The sequence below is a fragment of the Monodon monoceros genome, unplaced genomic scaffold, assembly GCF_005190385.1.
Source record: "Monodon monoceros isolate NGI ecotype Baffin Bay Population unplaced genomic scaffold, NGI_Narwhal_1 Super_Scaffold_8, whole genome shotgun sequence".
In the NCBI taxonomy this organism is placed as follows: domain Eukaryota; kingdom Metazoa; phylum Chordata; class Mammalia; order Artiodactyla; family Monodontidae; genus Monodon; species Monodon monoceros.
Genome location: NW_021703785.1, coordinates 34,684,541 through 34,702,790, shown reverse-complemented (window position 1 = coordinate 34,702,790; position 18,250 = coordinate 34,684,541). Strand labels below are relative to the sequence as shown.

Sequence of the window (18,250 nt, the reverse complement as noted above, 5' to 3'; positions counted from 1 at the left end):
CATGTGATACTCATCGTAGCCTTCTGAAGGGTGTGATGATCAGAAGGAAGGGGCTCTCAGAGAGGTCCAGTGATTGCTGAGGGCACATAGCTCTGGAAGGCAGAGCACAGGCGGCTGGAGTCGGCTGACTATAATGGGGGCCCTTTCAAGCTACATTTCAGACACCTGAGCACGCTTGGCCGAGGCTGGATGGGCCCCTGTGAACCTGCCTCGGGCCCTGCCCTCTGACAGCTTCTGTCCTGTCTGAATTCACATTGCAAGCACACTCTCTTAACCAGCTGAGCCTGCTTTGGGGTCAAGGGCCGAATCATCTTCCCCTTGCCAGGCTCATTGGCTCTGCCTCTCTTCTCACCCACAGGACACTTAGTCCTTCTAAGACTGTGGCGTGTGTCCTAACCTCTGGCTGTTTGCTCTGGGCTCCAAGGCTCCCAGCAAAAGCAGGAGGTCCTCAGGGTTTGGGGTAGAACCAGGAGGCCGTCCCTTGGCAACCAGCACATACCAGGCCCTGCAGGTCTCAGAAGGAGTCCTCCCTTCCCTATCTTGGGCATCTGAGAGGCTGCAGAGACCCAGCCATGGCAACACCTCAGTAGCGAGCCACCTCGAGAGGCTCAGATGTAGGTGCTGCCCTTCCCCACTCAGCCTGGGTCGGAGAGGGAAGGGGCACTAACTGCACAGACTTCAGGATGCCAAGGCCCCAGATCCATTTGAGTTTTTATGGTTGCTGGAAGGAACACGGGCTTGAGAGCAAAAGGACGTAATCTGAACCAACCCTGGGTCTCTGCTACCAAAATAACTCTCCTTTTGCTCTCCTCCTATCCCTTTGCTCTGAACACCTCTGCCCTGAGGCTTTGCCTTTACCCTTCTCTGATTACTGCTCCAAAAGGGTTTCCAAGAGCAGGGAGTATTTATGGTTTCATTTGCTCCCAAGTCCTTGGTGCAAAAGGATGCTTGCTTCCTGATTCTTACTAATTCCACACTCACATCGTTAACACAAAAATCATCAATTTTCTTTTTGAAAATTTCCTCAGCTTCATATTTCTTCTGGGCCAACACTGAAAGAATATTTTCAAAGAAACAATATCCTCTCTCCTTTGCTCTTCTGAGTTTAACGCTCTTACCTCCAGTCTCATTTTCAACCCTTATTACAGGATGCATCACAAAAATAGAAGAAAGATCTTTGTGCTTTCCCGGTACCAGGCAATTATTCTCATTTGTTCTGTCTCTAACGAACAGAATGCAAAATCAACACAAAGCCTGATTATGCAACCTCTTCCAAGGGAAAGGTCTGAGAGTTGTCTATTTACTAATGAAGCTCAGTGTGTATTAAGGGTTGACTGAAGCAATCATCAGGAATTTTCATCCCTTAAATTAGTGTTTTCCACCAGACGCACATCTTTCATTTCGGATAATATAACTTTTAAGTTCAGGATACAACTGGACAAAATAAAAGAAAAAAAGGTAACCAACACAACATTTGCAGTAATAACACAGTAACAGCTATCATCCTTCCCGGAGGAATTCAGCCTACTTTATGGACACAATTTAGTACAAACTCATAAGAAAGCTAACAAAGCCCAAAACCACTTCACAATAGCGTAGAGAGGTAAAGGTCAGAAATTATTACTGCCAGACCCAGCAGACAATGGCACCTACCGGAAAGAGCACAGGACAGGAAAACCTGGAAGCCTGTGTTCCAGTTTCGGTTATTCCTGTAAGCATTAGTATGATCTACGTGAACTCAGCCTGCCCTGCTTTTTCCGTTTATAAAAACCTACATCATCCTCCCAGTAGAATGAAATGCCACATTGAAAAGTTGCAGATCTCTTTAGGAAAGAAACAAAACTCATGCTTTCCAACCAAAATGGAATAATTCAGTCAATGGAGACAATAAAAATCTGCCATAAAGCAATTGTTTACTTGAAATCTATCTTTTGTGGTATATTTATTGGGGTAAGGAGTGTAAGGAAATCATAATTAGAGTTACCAATTATTCCAGAAATCAAGGTCATTAAGTTCAGATTCCAACTTTGACCTTGACCCAGGCTTACAGAGATGTAAGATGTCCCAATACCTCATATCCACCATACATGGGAGAAACAAGGTATACAGACAGATCCTTTTATAAATATCCCATATGTAGTGGTTTTAATACAGGGTCTCAGATTTGTTGCCATTATTCACATCCAGATGTGGGCATTTTCCCTTGAATTTGGGCAGGCTTTCCATGGCTTCAAACAATAGAGCAGGGGTCAGTAAATTATGGCTGGTGGGCAAAATCTAGGCCTCTACCAGCTTTTATAAATGAAGCTTATTGGAACACAGCCATGTTCCTTAGTATATGTATTGTTTGTGTCTGTTTTCACATCACAGCAGCAGAGCTAAGTAGTTGCAAAAGAGACTGTATGGCTTGTAAAGCCTAAAATATTGACTGTCTGACACTTTACGGAAAAAGGTCTCCAACGCCTGCAATAGTATATAATGAAAGTGCTGCTATGTAACATCTAAGACTAGGTCATAAAAGGTCATGCAGCTTTTGCATGATTCTCGTGGAATGCTTGAACCCTGGACACTCATTCTTGGGATACTCTATCTTGAATCCTAACTACCATGTTATGAAAAGTCCAAGCCACATGGGCATCCATCTATAGGCACTCCAGTCAACAGTCCTTGTTGGGCCCAGTCTTCAAGTCATCCCATCTCAAGGGCCAGACATGTGAATTAAAATTATCTAGATGATTCCAGCCCCAGCCATTTGAATCCTCATGAGCTGAGGTTTCAGACTTCAGTCATGGAGTAGAGACAAGCCATCTCCTCTGTGTACTGTTTGAATTGCTGACCCACAGAATCTGGGCACATATTAAAATTTTTGTTTATTTCACCACTAAGTTTGGACTTCTTTATTATTTAACAATAGATAACTATAGCACTGTGTCTGTACACAGGAGATCTACATTTCACAGAGCACATACTTTTAGACGTGAAGGTTGACTGCTCTATTTCTAAGAAGAACATATACACACATATAGGTACAAAATGTTTATGTATATGTAAATATTAGACCTATATAAACTAATCTATATTATCCATAAAATGAGGGGCCCTTGATAATGGCTAACATCTTTTTTCGGTATTTATTGCCTTCCAAGAACTGATAAATTCTTGCAGTGTATGAATTTTCTCTTTTAACCCTCATAGCAACTCCCTGAGAGAAGTAATGTTATCTCTATTTTATAGATGAGAAAACTGAGGCAAAAACAGATAACATGCTCAAGAGTACTCAACAAGTAAATTTTAGAGTCAAGATTTGAACCCAAGTTCTCAAGTTTTAGATCCCTTACTCTTAGTCACCAAGCTATATACTGAGGAAGGGGATGAAAGCTGACACCATTACCTCATGCTCAAGAAGTTAGACAGAAACTTAGCAGGTATGGTTGAAAGAAGACAGGACTTGGAGTCGTAAGTCCAGAGCCTGAGTTATGAAATGAATTCTCCTCTCATCTAGATATAGGTTTGTTTTTAGAAAATGAAGAAGAGCACTGCATATTTTGATTCTCAATTTCTGTACTTAATGATTACCAAAGAATGGAATTTTACCAGGGAGCTATTTTGCAATGACATAAATTATTGATTCAAAATCAAACCTTTATTATAAATTATTGATTCAAAATCAAATCTTTATTAAGTCTCCATTGCATCAGAAGTCTTTCCCACTCTTCATTTCTTTTTAAACCCTTTCCTGTCTACTCTTGGCCAAAGCTTGAAGCCTAATTTAACATTTGGAAATAAAATACTGAAATAGTCATAACACAGCAATTCCAATGCCTACTGAAACGGAAGCTCTAAATAATTTTTCAGATAATTTAGGAAACTAAAAATATTTACATCATAGATGCAAAGACAGAAGTTACTTGTGTAATAAAATAAGTGGTGAGACAAAAAGTTTCTGGTCAAGTAGATTTGTTTAAATATGAACATTAATCTGAGTTCTACCCAGTGACAGGTTGCATACAGCTTCTAAAGAAAGGGATAGTTCAGTGCATTGGGTCAAATTCACGCCATAAAATGTGGTATTATTAGTAGTATTAGAAGACAGAGTGTGACTGTCTTCTTTGGGACATACATGAAGACCCCAAGATAGACAATATCAAGGACAAATTATGTAGAATAAGATATTATCTCAGTCCTTGGAACATGTCATCCAGGATAGAACAAGCAGTAGATTTATTATCAAGTACATGAAGCCAGAGACAGTAAGCAATGAGTGGTAGTTGGTTAAAGTAGACAGGTTTTAGAAGTAGAGGCACGGATGTAGAAAACAAACTTAGGGTTACCAGGGGATTGTGGCAGGGAGGCTAAACTGGGAGATTGGGACTGAAATTTACACACTACTATACATAAAATAGATAACTAATAAGAACCTACTCTTCTTATTAGCACAGGGAACTCTACTCAATACTCTGTAATGGGCTATTTGGAAAAGACTCTAAAAATAACTAAAAGTGGATATATGTATATGTATAACTGATTCACTTTGCTGTACACCTGAAACTAATACAACACTGTAAATCAACTATACTGGAATAAAAAAAATTTTTAAAATAGGTTTTAACAACCATAGTCAGGGAGCAGTGTGTATTGGAAAGACCTGGCAAGAAATATTTCTGCATCCTTAGACAATGCTCCCCAAGCTGGCTATCGCAAGGGTGAGCATTTAAGAGATTGTTGACCTAAGGAGGACATGAGATTAACAATCTAACCCAATGTGCATGAATTATTCTCCTCAGTGCTATCAGAAATCAGATGGCACCCTAGAGCAAGGGTCAGCAGATCTTTTCTGTAATGGGTCAGATAGTAAATATTTTGGATTTTGTGTACCATATGTCTCCGTTGTAACTGCCCATCTGCTGCTGTAGCACAGAAACAGCCACACACAATACGTTAATGAATGGGTGTGGCTGTGTTCAAGCAAAACTTTACGTACAAAACCAGGAGTCAAGCGAGATCTGACCAGTGGGCCAGAGTTTGCTGACCCCAGCTCTGGGTCAGTGTTCACAGCTGAATGAGTCATGAGGCCTTAAGTTCCAGTGTTCTCATTGTACTACTTTCTACCTGGGTGAACTTGGGTTCATCCTTTTATTTATATGGGCCACTATATTAGTCAAGGTTCTCCAGAAAAACAGAACCAATAGCATGTGTATACAACGTGCCCATATATATTGATAGATATAGATCTAGATATCAAAATTGATACCTCGATCTATATCCGTATCTATATAAAGATAGAGAAAGAGAGAGAGAGATTTTAAACAACTGGTTCACACAATAATAGAGGCTTGGTAAATTCAAAATCTGCAGGTTAGGCTGTCTAGAGACTCTAGGAAAAGTTGCATGTCAATTTCTGTAAGTCTTCTGGCAGAATTCCTTTTTGCAACGGGGAGGTCAGTCTTTGTTTTATTAAGAGCTTCAACTGATTGGATGAGGCTCACCCATATTATGGAGGATAATCTGCTTTACTCAAAGTCCACCACCAATTTAAATATGAATTTCATCCCAAAACACCATCACAGGGACTACCCTGGTGGCACAGTGGTTAAGAATCTGCCTGCCAATGCAGGGGACACGGGTTTGAGTCCTGATCTGGGAAGATCCCACATGTATTGGAGCAACTAAGCCCACGCACCACAGCTACTGAGCCCGTGCACCTAGAGCCCATGGTCTGCAACAAGAGAAGGCACCGCAATGAGAAGCCCGTGCACCACAGCAAAGAGTAGCCCTCGCTTGCTGCAAATACAGAAAGCCCACGTGTAGCAACGAAGACCCAATGCAGCCAAAAATATAAATAAATAAATAAAAATTTAAAAAAACACAAAAACACCATCACAGAAATATCTAGAATAATATTTGACCAAATAACTGGGCATGGTGGCCCAGACAAATTGACATGGAAAATTAACTACCTAAGCCAGTTTTGTCATCTTTTACTGAGAAATTTGACTTATCTGAACTATTTTGATACCTAGAAGATACCTTCTAGAGGTAACACCCTCAGGTTTTTACATGGTAAGCAGCAGAGGGAAAGAGCCCATTTGCCCAGTCAGATGACACCTAAAAGGATAAAATTCTGTCTTCTCTCTCCAGCCCACAAGGATGAATGCCAAAAATACATCACTTATATCTGCTTTAGCTAATATAGGATAGGTCTGGAACAGACCTATGCTCCCAGTAAGTCTCATGAAATGCTGTTTCATTAAGGGGAGACTTTACTTGCTAAGATTAGAAGCAAAAGAGGGTGGTGGATGAAAAACTGCCCAAGGATATAAGTTCATGCAAGGAAGCAGGAGAGAGAATGGGTATCCGAAGATGTGCGCTCTGAGCCAACATTAATTCCACAGCATCAGGTTGTAATTCAGGGAGCCCAACTGCTGGGGTTCTTTTCCCCCTCTTTTTTTCCCCCAAAGAGGGACAAATCAAGCATACTGACAAAGGAAGAGCATTAGTCACCACAGATAAATTCCTTTTTAGAGGTGATCTCGCAAATGATTTGGCTCAGTGTAGACTATGATTTGGCTCCAAAGACCATAAGCTAGAGCATTTCATTCCAGGTCCCTCCTCAAATATCCATGATAGGTAGAAATTTGGCATCAGTAGTTTTTGAAATCTCCCCAGGTGATTATAATATGCAACCAGGGCTGAGGATCTGGAGATGTAGAGAGAATTTAAATTGAACTTTAGTTAAACAGTAAAACGAGCTCTGACTCTACTGGCTGGAGCTAGACAAGGGATATGGATTTAGTGGGATGAGAAGATAAAGAACACCAGGGAGTAAATCAAATGTTTTACACCTGTGCTTAGCAAATTGTTACTCAGATAATTCGGACAATCTTACAGCACCTGAACCCTGAAATTCCTTAGTTCTGTTTAAGAAAAAGTAACTCTTCAAGTAACTGAACTCTGAGAATCATGTAAATCATAAAGAAAAAGAAGAAATCATATTTTTTGAATTAGTTGATTTCATATATACTGTTTCACTTTCATGATATTAACTAGCTATCTTTCCATTTTATGTTTGAGGAAAGTAAGGCTTTAAAAATCTCAGTAATTTTCTCAAGGTCACTTGTTAAGGGTGTGGTAGGCAGCATAATGGCTCCTAAAAATGCTCTCACCCTAATCCCTAGAACCTATTAATATGTTACCTTACATGGTAAAGAGGACTTTGCAGATATGACTGAAGTTATAGACCTTGAGATAGAAAGATTATCCTGGATTACCTCATGGAACAAATCTAATTGCATGAGTCCTTAAAAGCAGAAAACCATTTCCAACTGTAGAAAGAGAAAGAGAGAGATGTCCTAATAGAAGCAGAATCAAAGAGGTGCAATATTTTGGGTTTTTTAGGTGGAGAAAGGGGACTCTGAGTCAAGGACTACAAGCGATCACTGGAAGCAGATAAAGTCCAGGGAACAGAAACATCCCTAAGAGCCTCCAGAAAAGAATGTAGTTCTGCCAATACTTTTTTTTTCTTTTTTAACCATCTTTATTGGAGTATAATTGCTTTACAGTGGTGTGTTAATTTCTGCTTCATAACAAAGTGAATCAGCTATACATATACATATATCCCCATATCCCCTCCCTCTTGCATCTCCCTACCACCCTCCCTTCCCTATCCCACCCCTCTAGGTGGACACAAAGCACGGAGCTGATCTCCCAGCTGCTTCCCACTAGCTATCTGTTTTACATTTGGTAGTGTATATATGTCCATGCCACTCTCTCACTTCATCCCAGATTACCCTTCCCCTTCCCCTTCCCTGTGTCCTCAAGTCCACTCTCTATGGCTGCGTCTTTATTCCTGCTCTGCCCCTAGGTTCTTCATAACCATTTTTTCTTTTTTTTTTAGATTCCATATATATGTGTTAGCATATTGTATTTGTTTTTCCCTTTCTGACTTACTTCACTCTGTATGACAGTCTCTAGGTCAATCCACCTCACTACAAATAACTCAATTTCATTTCTTTTTATGGCTGAGTAATATTCCATTGTATATACGTGCCACATTTTTTTTTTTTTTTCTGCAGTACACGGGCTTCTCACTGTTGTGGCCTCTCCCGTTGCAGAGCACAGGCTCCGGACGTGCAGGCTCAGTGGCCATGGCTTACAGGCCCAGCCGCTCTGCGGCATGTGGGATCTTCCCAGACCAGGGCATGACCCGTGTCCCCTGCATCAGCAGGCAGACTCCCAACCACTGCACCACCAGGGAAGCCCTGTGCCACATCTTTATCCATTCATCTGTCAATCCTGCCAACACTTTTACTTTACTCAGTTGAGACCAATGTCAGACTTGTAAGGTAATAACATTACATTGTTTTGAGTCACTAAATTTTTGGTAATTTGTATGAAAGCAATGAAAAACAAATACAGAAGTCCTACAAGAGCCAGGCTATATATTTATACTTAAGCATTTCTGAAATGAATTTAACCTTGTGATTGACAGCAGCAGCAGATTCCAAGGGATCCCACCACACACCTGAGGCAAAAGCAGCCTAATACAAAGCAGTGACAGCAGCAGGTCACTGCCCCACACTTGGGGTAGAGGGGGACTTGGTCTACTGTAGCAGCAGCATAGCCTGAATGGGAACCCATCCTCCTGTGGCACTAGTCCCATCAACATTAGTCTAATCTGCCAGCATCTGCTGTGCCAACAGGCCCAACATATACAAACCCTCCAACTCAGTAGCATTAAGTGAGCTAGGCTTAGTGTTTCCTGAAACTCATATCCAATGGCACTGGAAAGCCCAGATATCACCTACTGTTATGAAAACATAAAAAAACAATAACAGAAGACTGGGAACTTCAGAAAGAAAAGGGGAACAATGGAATGGGTGAAAACAAATGGGGTAAATATCAGAGACTATCATTAGCCTCATGCGTTTCTTAAATTCTATATGATGGTCAAAGCAAAAATGATGACACCATCTGATGTGGTTCTCAATGTAGAGAAAGGAAATACTACAGAAAATCATACTTTAAAACTGGGGAATATTAAGAGACCTAAATGGAAGTAAAATTTTGAAACTTCACTTGAAGTAATAAAACACTGATTCCAGTAGGCTATGATAAGTTACATATGTATACTGTAATGCCAAAAGCAACCACTAAGAAAACTATACAAACAGTATACACAAATGATTATAAATAAAATTAAAATGGACTTATTAAAAAATGTTTAAGTAACCCACAAGAAGGCAAAATAAGAGAAACACAGGATTGAGAAACTAAGGTAAAAGACAAAACAAAAAATAAAATGGTAGACCTAATCTTTAACATAGCAATAATTACATTAACTGTAAATGATCTAAATAACCAAGTCAAAGACAGAGATTGGAAGAGTAGATGAAAAATCAGAAGCATGATCCAACTATATACTGTCTATAAGAAGCTTACTTTAAACATCATGATATAGGTAGTTCAGAATAAAAGGATGAAAATGATATATCATGTGAACGTTTATCAGAAAAAGCAGGAATGGCTATATTAATATCAGATAAAGTAGATTTCAGAGCAAAGGAAATTATTAGGGGCAAAGAGGGTCATTACATAAAGATAACAGGAATAATCCACCTAGATGACCTAGTGATACTAAATGTGTGTGCACCAAACAACAGAACTTCAAAATACATGAAGCAAACACTGAAAAAGGTAAAAGGAGAAAATTTTAAATCCACAATTATTATTTGAGACTTCAACACAGCAATTTATAGAACTACCAGAGAGAAAACTCAGCAAGGATATGGAAGAACTGAAAACATCATCAATCAACAGGATATAACTGACATTTAAAGAACACACTCAATAAGAGCAGAATACATATTCAAGTGTCCATGGAACATTCACTCATATACCATATACTGGGTGATAAAAAAACATTAGCAGATTTAAAAGAATTAAAATCATAGAGAGTATGTTCTCTAGCCATAATGGAATCAGACTAGAAATCAATAACAAAGACAACAGGAAAATCTTCAATCACATGAAAACTAAACATCACAACTCCAAATAACTCATGGGTAAAAAAGACAGCATCAAGGAAAAAATTTTAAATGCAGAGAATAAAAGAAAATGGAGATATAACAGATCAAAGTTTGTGGAATGAAGTGAAAGCAATGTTGAAAGGGAAGTTTATAGCACTAAATTGGGAAAGAAAATATTTCAAAGCAATAATCTAATTTTCTATATTAAAATAGTAAAAAAGGAAGAGGAAAAAACACTAAACAAGCAGAAGAAGGAAATAATAAAGATGAAACAGAAATCCATGAAACTGAAAATAGGGGGGAAAAATCAATGAAACAAAAGGCTGGTTCTTTGAAATAAACAATCTAATCAATAAAGATCTAGCAAGCCTTATAAAGATAAAAAGAGAGATGGCACAAATCATAGATATCAGAAATGCAACCAGGGATACTATGACATATCCTGCAGGTTAATAAGGGACAAGTTATTATGAACAAGTCTACACTATAAATTCAAAAATGTAGAAGAAATGGACTAATGCTTCTACACCCAAAACTACCAAAACTCAGCCAAGATGAAATAGATAATCTCAATTTTCCTGTAACCATTAGAAACATTGATTTTTCATTTAAAAACTCCCAAAAGAAATATTCAGGCTTAGATGTTTCACTTTTACCCAAGACTTAAAGAACTAACACCAATTTTACATGATTTGATAAGAAATAGAAGTAGAGGGAACAGTTCCTAATTAATTTTATGAAGCCAGTATTACCTTGACACCAAAACCAGACAGGGTTAGTATAGAAAGAAGAAAACTACAGACCAATATGTTTTATGAAATTGGCTGTAAAAATCCTCAGTCAGATATTAGCAAATTAAATCCAGAAATATATAAAAAGAATAATATACCATGACCAAGTAGTATTTATTCCAGTTATGCAAAGTTGGTTAAATATTTGAAAATCAAACAATGTAATCCACAATATCTAATAGATTAAGGGGGAAAAGCCATGTGATCCTATCCATTAATGCAGAGAAAGCATTTGACAAAATCCAATCCCACTCATGATTTTAAAAAAAGAAGAAAAAAAAACTTCAAGCAAACTAGGAATAGAAAAGGAACATACTGAAACTCATAAAGAGGATCTACAAACAACCTATACCGACATTATATTTAACTGTGAAAGACTGAATGCTTTCTCTGTAAGATCAGAAACAAGGCACCGATATCTGCTCTCACCACTTTTATTAAATATATTACTGGAGGTTCTAGTAAGAAAATAAAGCAAAAATAAATAAATACATAAATTTAAAAGTTAAATTTTTAAAAAGTTTATTTAAAAGATAAAAGGACTATTACTACTATGTTGAATAGGAAGGAACATATCCTACTGAATGTTGAATAGTAATATATCCTATTATATTGACTAAGGAAAAGTAAAACTGTCTGTATCTGAAGATGAGATGATAATCTAAATGGAGAAAATACCAAGGAGTCCACAAAAAGCTTGATAAATAATATTAGTTTGTAAATGTTTTACAGTACAAGGTCAACACAATTTTATCAAATTATATATTAATAACAAATGTGTAGAAGCTTAAATAAAAATATGTGATGCCATTTACAACTGACCTAAATAAATACTTAAATATAAGTGCAATAAGACATTTATAGGACCTCTATACTGAAAATTACAAAATGCTGATGAAGAAAAATTTAAAAGTCCCAAACAAATAGGGAGACATACCTTGTTCATGTATTAGAAAACACAACATAATAAAGATTTCAATTCTCCCCAAGTTAACAGGCTTAACACAATTACTCTTAAAATGTCCTTAAGGTTTTTGTGGATATAGACAAGCTTATTCTAAGATTTATATGGTAAGAAGAGGCTGAAGAATAGCTAAAACAATTTGTAAAGGAAGATTAAAATGGGAGGAATTAATCTACCCAATTTCAAGATTTTGCAGTAATGATGGAGGGTAGATACATAGATCAATGGAATGGAATAGAGAACCCAGAAATAGACTGACATAAATACATTTAACTTGCTTTTGACAGCAGTGCAAAAGCTATCAAGGAAAAATAGACTTTTCAAAAAATGGTACTGAAACAGTTGGACATCCCTCGACAAAAACAAATAAACAAAAAAATGAACCTTAACCTAAACCTACACACCTTACACAAAAATTAAATCAAAGTCGATCATAATTTTAAATGTAAAAGCAGGACATTTTTAGAAAAAAAAATAGGAGAAAATCTTTGGCATCTAGAACTAGGTGAATAATTCTTAGACTTGACACCAAAAGTATGATCAATAACAGCAAAAACTGATAAACTGGATCTCATCAAAATGAGTTAAAAATGCTTCATAGAAGATCCTTTTAAGTGGGTGAAAACTCAAATTACACAGTGGGAAAACATATTTGAAAACCCCATATAAGACAAATGACTTGTGTCTATAATATACAAAGAACTCTCCAAACAACTTAAAAAAATCCAACTAGAAAATAGGCAGAAGACAGGAACAGACATTTCATGGAAGAGAATATACACATGGCAAAGAAGCACATGAAAATATGCTCAACATCATTAGCCATTAGGGAAATGCAAATTAAGACCATAATGAGATATCAGAGAATAACTAAAATTAAAGTATAGTGACAACATCAAATGCTCGCGAGTATGTAGAAAAATTATATCACGTCACTGGTGGGAAAATAAAATGGTTTATCCACTCTGAGAAACAGCTTGACAGTCTCTTTTAATCCTAAAAGTAGATTCACGCTACAACGCAGTAATTGTACTCTTGAGCATTTATCCAAAAGAAACAAAAACTTAATTAAGTTCCCACAGAAACTTACACATAAATGTTCATAGCAGTTTTATTTATAATAAAAAGTGGCAACTACCCAAATGTCTTTCAATGGATGAATGTTGAAATAAATTGTGATAAAATCTTATGATAGAATACTACCGAGCAACAAAAAGGAACAAATTATTAATATATACAAAAATTGAAATGAACTTCAAGGGAATGATGCCGAGGGAAAAATTTTAAAAAGCCAATCTCCGAAGATTAAGTAATTCATGATTATGTTTACATATTATTCTTAAAATAACAAAACGGTCGAGATGGAGAACAGATTAGAAGTTGCCAAGGGTTAGAGATGGGGGTAGAAGGTACAGCGGGGGAACTTTGTGAGGTTTTTGTGGTCCCAGTACAAATAATACAGCAATCTTGGTTTTAATCCTTAAAGATTTTTAAAAGCAATTCCTAATAAGAGATGTCCAGATATTTAGCAATGGCAGCAGATTAGAGGTATAGCTCCCCAACATGACAACTTCAAAACAGATGGTATTAATTCAATGCATATGTTAATTTTTAAAAGGCCAGTCACAATACTTAAAGGGTAAATATCTTAATGATATTATTCTAAGGATCCAGCTATACCAGATGGACTAGCAGGATTTTCTGTACATTCAATCTTATTTAAGACAGTAAATCTTATAATAAGACAGTTAAAAAAATAAAAAGAAAAAAAACCAAACCAACTACAGGTGGATATTCTCATAGGAAGATGAGGTGAAAATATGCAGCAGCGGTTCAAAAGCTTAAGCAGTGGCACCTAAATTTGGCTGCACATTAGAATCATCTGAAGCACTTTTTAAAAACCCTCACACGGACGGTTGGTCATCCTAGACTGATAAAATCATTTTAAATCTCCTCAGACAATGCCAATGTCAAGCCAGAACTGAGAACCAGCCGACTAAGCAGAAGGGGATGTTTCTACAAAGATTTCTTAACAATAAGTCCTTTCACCCAATCAGATTTACCTCCCTGCAACTGGGTAAAGAAGGCTAGATGTTGTCCAACTTGCTTAGCTTTAATTAGCACTTGTGACTTGCCCAAAACCTAGATCATGTTTCCCCTACATTTCATGTTATTCCCTAAGTTTTTCAAACCCAGGGCTAAGGGGTTTGCCAGGATGAGATTTTAAGTGCTCACACAGGGGCAGTCCCTGGCAAACCAGGACAGCTGTCACTCTACATTGAAATGTAAAGCATCCTAAATAAACCTGCCACTGCTCCCAGATACTAGTCTGTGCCAACCAGTGGAGAAAATGCATTCTCCATTACTACCACGGCAAATGCTGCTGTACTTGCCTTGGCTGGTCCCTATCTTTTCCAGGCGCCACTCCCCTTCACCTGCTGGTGGACGCTTTGGCCAGCTGACAATGCAGATATTTTCAAACTTTAAGGTGAATAAAAATCATCTGGAGGGCCTGTTATAACAGAGATCACTGAGCCCCACCAGAGTTGCTGATTCCATAGGGCTGGGACAGGGCCCTAAAACTTGAATATCTGACACATTATCAGGGGACGCTGGTAAAGCTGGTCAGGTTGTTACCAAATGCAGGTTCGTGTGTCTGAAGCACAGTGAGGCCAAACAAACCTAAAGGTTGGAGTCTGGAGCAGAGAAAGGTTTATTGCAGGATCGAGCAAGGAGAGGGATGGCCCGTGTTCCAAAAAACCCTGAAATCTCCAAAGGATTTCAGCAAAGCATTTTTAAAGGCCAGGTGAGGGAGGGACGTCCCGGGGAATGTGATCAGCTCATGCACAGTCCTCTGATTGGTTGATGTTGAGGCCACAGGGCAGGTAACATTATCCATCCTTAGGTGTCAGAAGGTCTGGGGGCTACGTGCTCTTGATCATCAAGGAGTTAATTTCTTTCATTGGGTGGTGGTTTTTAGCATCTGAAAAAAGAAATATGCCTGAGATACTATTATCTGAGTACTTCAGAGAGGAACTACAGCAGAGGATATGGGGGACGGGTCTGTCCTAGGAAGGCCCCATAGGGTACTGCTTGGTCACAAGGTGACCATACTTTGAGAACCACTGCTCTAGCAGCTTGGAATGTTAAGAAAGTAATGGAAGAATCCCTTCCCAGATCTAGATTCTAGTATCACCAGCTATTTTGGTGGGGGGAAGGGTAAGTTTTGTCCTTTCTTGGACTTCTTGTTCATTTATATCAAAGCCTATTTGAGGCAGTGTGCTCGTCGGTCCTGCAGATCTGTCTTTTGTTTCAACAGTGTTTGGAATGAACAGACCCAGGGACGCTCCTTCCTCCAGCCCCCGACCACCCTCCAACCTTTCTTCCTGTCACAACCTTTGGAATCACCCACTCAGCGATCCTCAGCCTCCAGGACAGGCCAACACCGTTTTTTTGAGCTTAGCTCCTTATCACTGATCAACCAGGGGTTCCCAGGTTCGTCAGAATTATTCCATCGAGGCGGAGGCCGCCGTCCACCGCCTGTTCAACATACACCTGTGGACACTTACCTCTCTCTGAACTTCTATTTCGACAGCAACAATGGGACTCTGGACAGTGTGGGCCACATTTTTCAACAACTGGCTGATGAGAAGTGTGAGGGCGCCCAGCGTCTCTTGAAAATGCAAAACCAGTGCTGCGGTCGTGCCCTCTTCCAGGATGCGCGGAAGCCTTCTCAAGATGAGTGGGATAAAACCCAGGACGCTGTGGAAGCCAAATTCTTAGGGAGAAGAACCTGAACCAGTCACTATCAGACCTGCACGCCCTGTGTTCTGCCCGCGCAGACTCCCACCTCTGTGACTTCCTGGAGAGCCGCTTCATGGAGGAGCAGGTGAAACTCATCAAGAAGATGGGCGACCACCTGACCAACCTCCGCAGGCTGGCTGGTCCGCAGGCTGTGCTGGACGAGTATCTCTTTGAAAGGCTCACCCTCGAGCACAAACAGGAGTCTCTGAAGTCCAGCGGCCTCTGAGGAGCCCCTCTGACATCAGAGCTTCTGCCTGAAGCCCCGCTGTGCAGCCACTAGGCAGCTCTGTAACTGCCCTGGAGCCCTCTACCAAGCCTTGGACCAAATGGAAACAATAACGCTTTTTGCAGAAGAAACAAAAAGCCTATTTGAAACACAAACAGAATAAAGAGAAAAAAAGAAATATATGTATATATATATATATATATATATATATATATTCATCATGTTCTTTTAACATATGAATTGCCCCACTTTATGTGTGTGAAATAAGTTTGTTTCCGTTATTGGGCTGGTTCTCAAGCTCTGCTGCTCGTTTGAATTACCTAAAGAGTTTTTAAGAAAAACATTGGTGTCTGGATCCCAGCCCCAGAGATTTTGATTCAGTAGGTCTAGGGAGGAGCCTGGGCACGGGGAGGTCGCAGAGTTCCCCAGGTGGTTCTAATGTGCAGCAACTTTGTGAACCACCTCTTGGCTTCAATCCAGCTAGTGATCAGCTATTAAATCTAAGACACATATGGGCTAGTGCGTGAGCTCTGTTGCTAGGTGTATTCCATTTTCTTCCTCCTGGAAGATTCGTGCCAGGGAAAATGATTGATAGTTGTGTTACTTCTCTGAAATGGATTGAAATTTCCAATTAGCGTGAACAGGGGAGGGTGAATGGGTGAATGCAATAAGGTGTATCATTTATGTATTGACCTATATGTATGGCTAGAAGCTTTTGCAACTGAGGTCTGCCCTACTTTTCATGCTAATGGTAATGCTTGCCCTCCTAATGCAGCTGTAAACTTTATAAGCCCATAGGTAGACAGCATCACAAAATATTTATCCCTCCCCACTAGCCCACTCTCAAGCTTCACTCCGCTTCCCCAATACACAAATGTACATCAATGCACTTGAGACCAATATCAACATATTGACCTTCAATTCTTCTACTTTGCAGCTTCCCTCTTATCAGGAGATGTCAGCATTTAGTGCAAGGACAAATGCTTACCTCTTGGTGAGTAATGTAGACAATGCCTCCAAGAGACAAATAGCCCTTAGGGAGGGGGAAAAAGTCTTTCAAAAAGGTTGATGCCCAGAGGAGGCATTTTCAGTCATCTCAGCTTAGAGGTCAAATATCCAAAATAAAAAAAAGGTTAAAAAGAAGAAAGAGAAGAAAGCAAGGAAGAAAAGAAGGAAACAATTTTCTTATCTCATAGTAATAAGGCAGTTTTCCTTAAAAAGAAAAAAGACTTAAGCCTTAAATTCTCTTTCCTAATCAAAATGTGCCTTTCCATCTTTAGACTATTCCTCTTATATCCTGTATTATTCATGATGTTTAATTCTTGAAATAGCACATGGCTGAAAACAGAAGCTAACCTCTTGTCCACTATGAATTAAATCTCCTTTTCCTAGGACCCATCTACAATGTACAATTTGGGGTTTGCCAACATAATCATTTTCTCTGAAATAAGTTACAGCATTTTGCCTTTTCACTATATATAGTTATGCAATATATTGTTAACACAACATAGTTAATATAGTCAATATAGTAAATACAACTATAACACACATGATATGATGCCACTTTTGTGATTTTCTTCATCCATGTAACTCTGAAATTTGACAGTATAGTTTTCATATTCTAATGAGCTGAGTATTAGCTTTGCAAGGATAGAAAAATAAAATAAATTCATAATATTCTTGTGTGGTTTGCCCCTGGGGTGGATTACCATAATGGGGGGATATTTGAGCCTTTCCCCAAGTCATTAAAAAGCCTCCAGCGAGCAGTCCCTTGTCCTCTCCAGGGAGTGGGGGGAAAGGATCTTTAATCATAATAATCCTGGGAGATTTCCTGAGAAATCTCGGAAGTAAGACATCTGCTTCTGTGCCTTGTTGTTTTGCAGAATAGCAATGATTGCTTTAGCAGCTTCTATTGCCATATGTGTACAATAAGTAAATGAACATAAAATTGAATGAACGCATAAAAGAAGGATAAACCCACCCAGCTTAACAAATCCACTCTCTCACCTGCTGTGCCCTGAAACATGAAAGAAAGAATCACAGGATCATAAGGATTAATAAAATAACAGTCTCTGTTAACAATATTGACAGGAGGTATAAGGATAATTTGTCTGATGTGGGACCAACAGTTTAACTGCTTAATTCTTTTTTTTTTTTTAAGGGCAAATCATTCATTTATTGTATAAAGATTGCAAGACAACATCTGAATTTCTGTAGCACAATTTAAATGTTTTACTTTTTTGATAAAGCAGAGTATAATAGATAAAACAATTAGTTTCCAGTAATATCTATATCTCTATTCAGAATTAAGTCTTCCACAGACATGTAACCTGGAAACAAAAGCCTGTTACAATAAGCAAAGCTTCAACAGAGCAGCTACTTTTCAGGCCAGGGAAAGGTTCATCCCTATAGGAGGATGATGTGCTATGTAAAATGGCTG

General features: G+C 38.7%; 1 pseudogene; it reads left to right on the top strand.

The window, feature by feature from the left end:
* Positions 1–1,642: 1,642 nt before the first annotated feature.
* Positions 1,643–15,971, top strand: LOC114888056 (annotated as a pseudogene).
* The last annotated feature ends 2,279 nt before the right edge of the window (positions 15,972–18,250 follow it).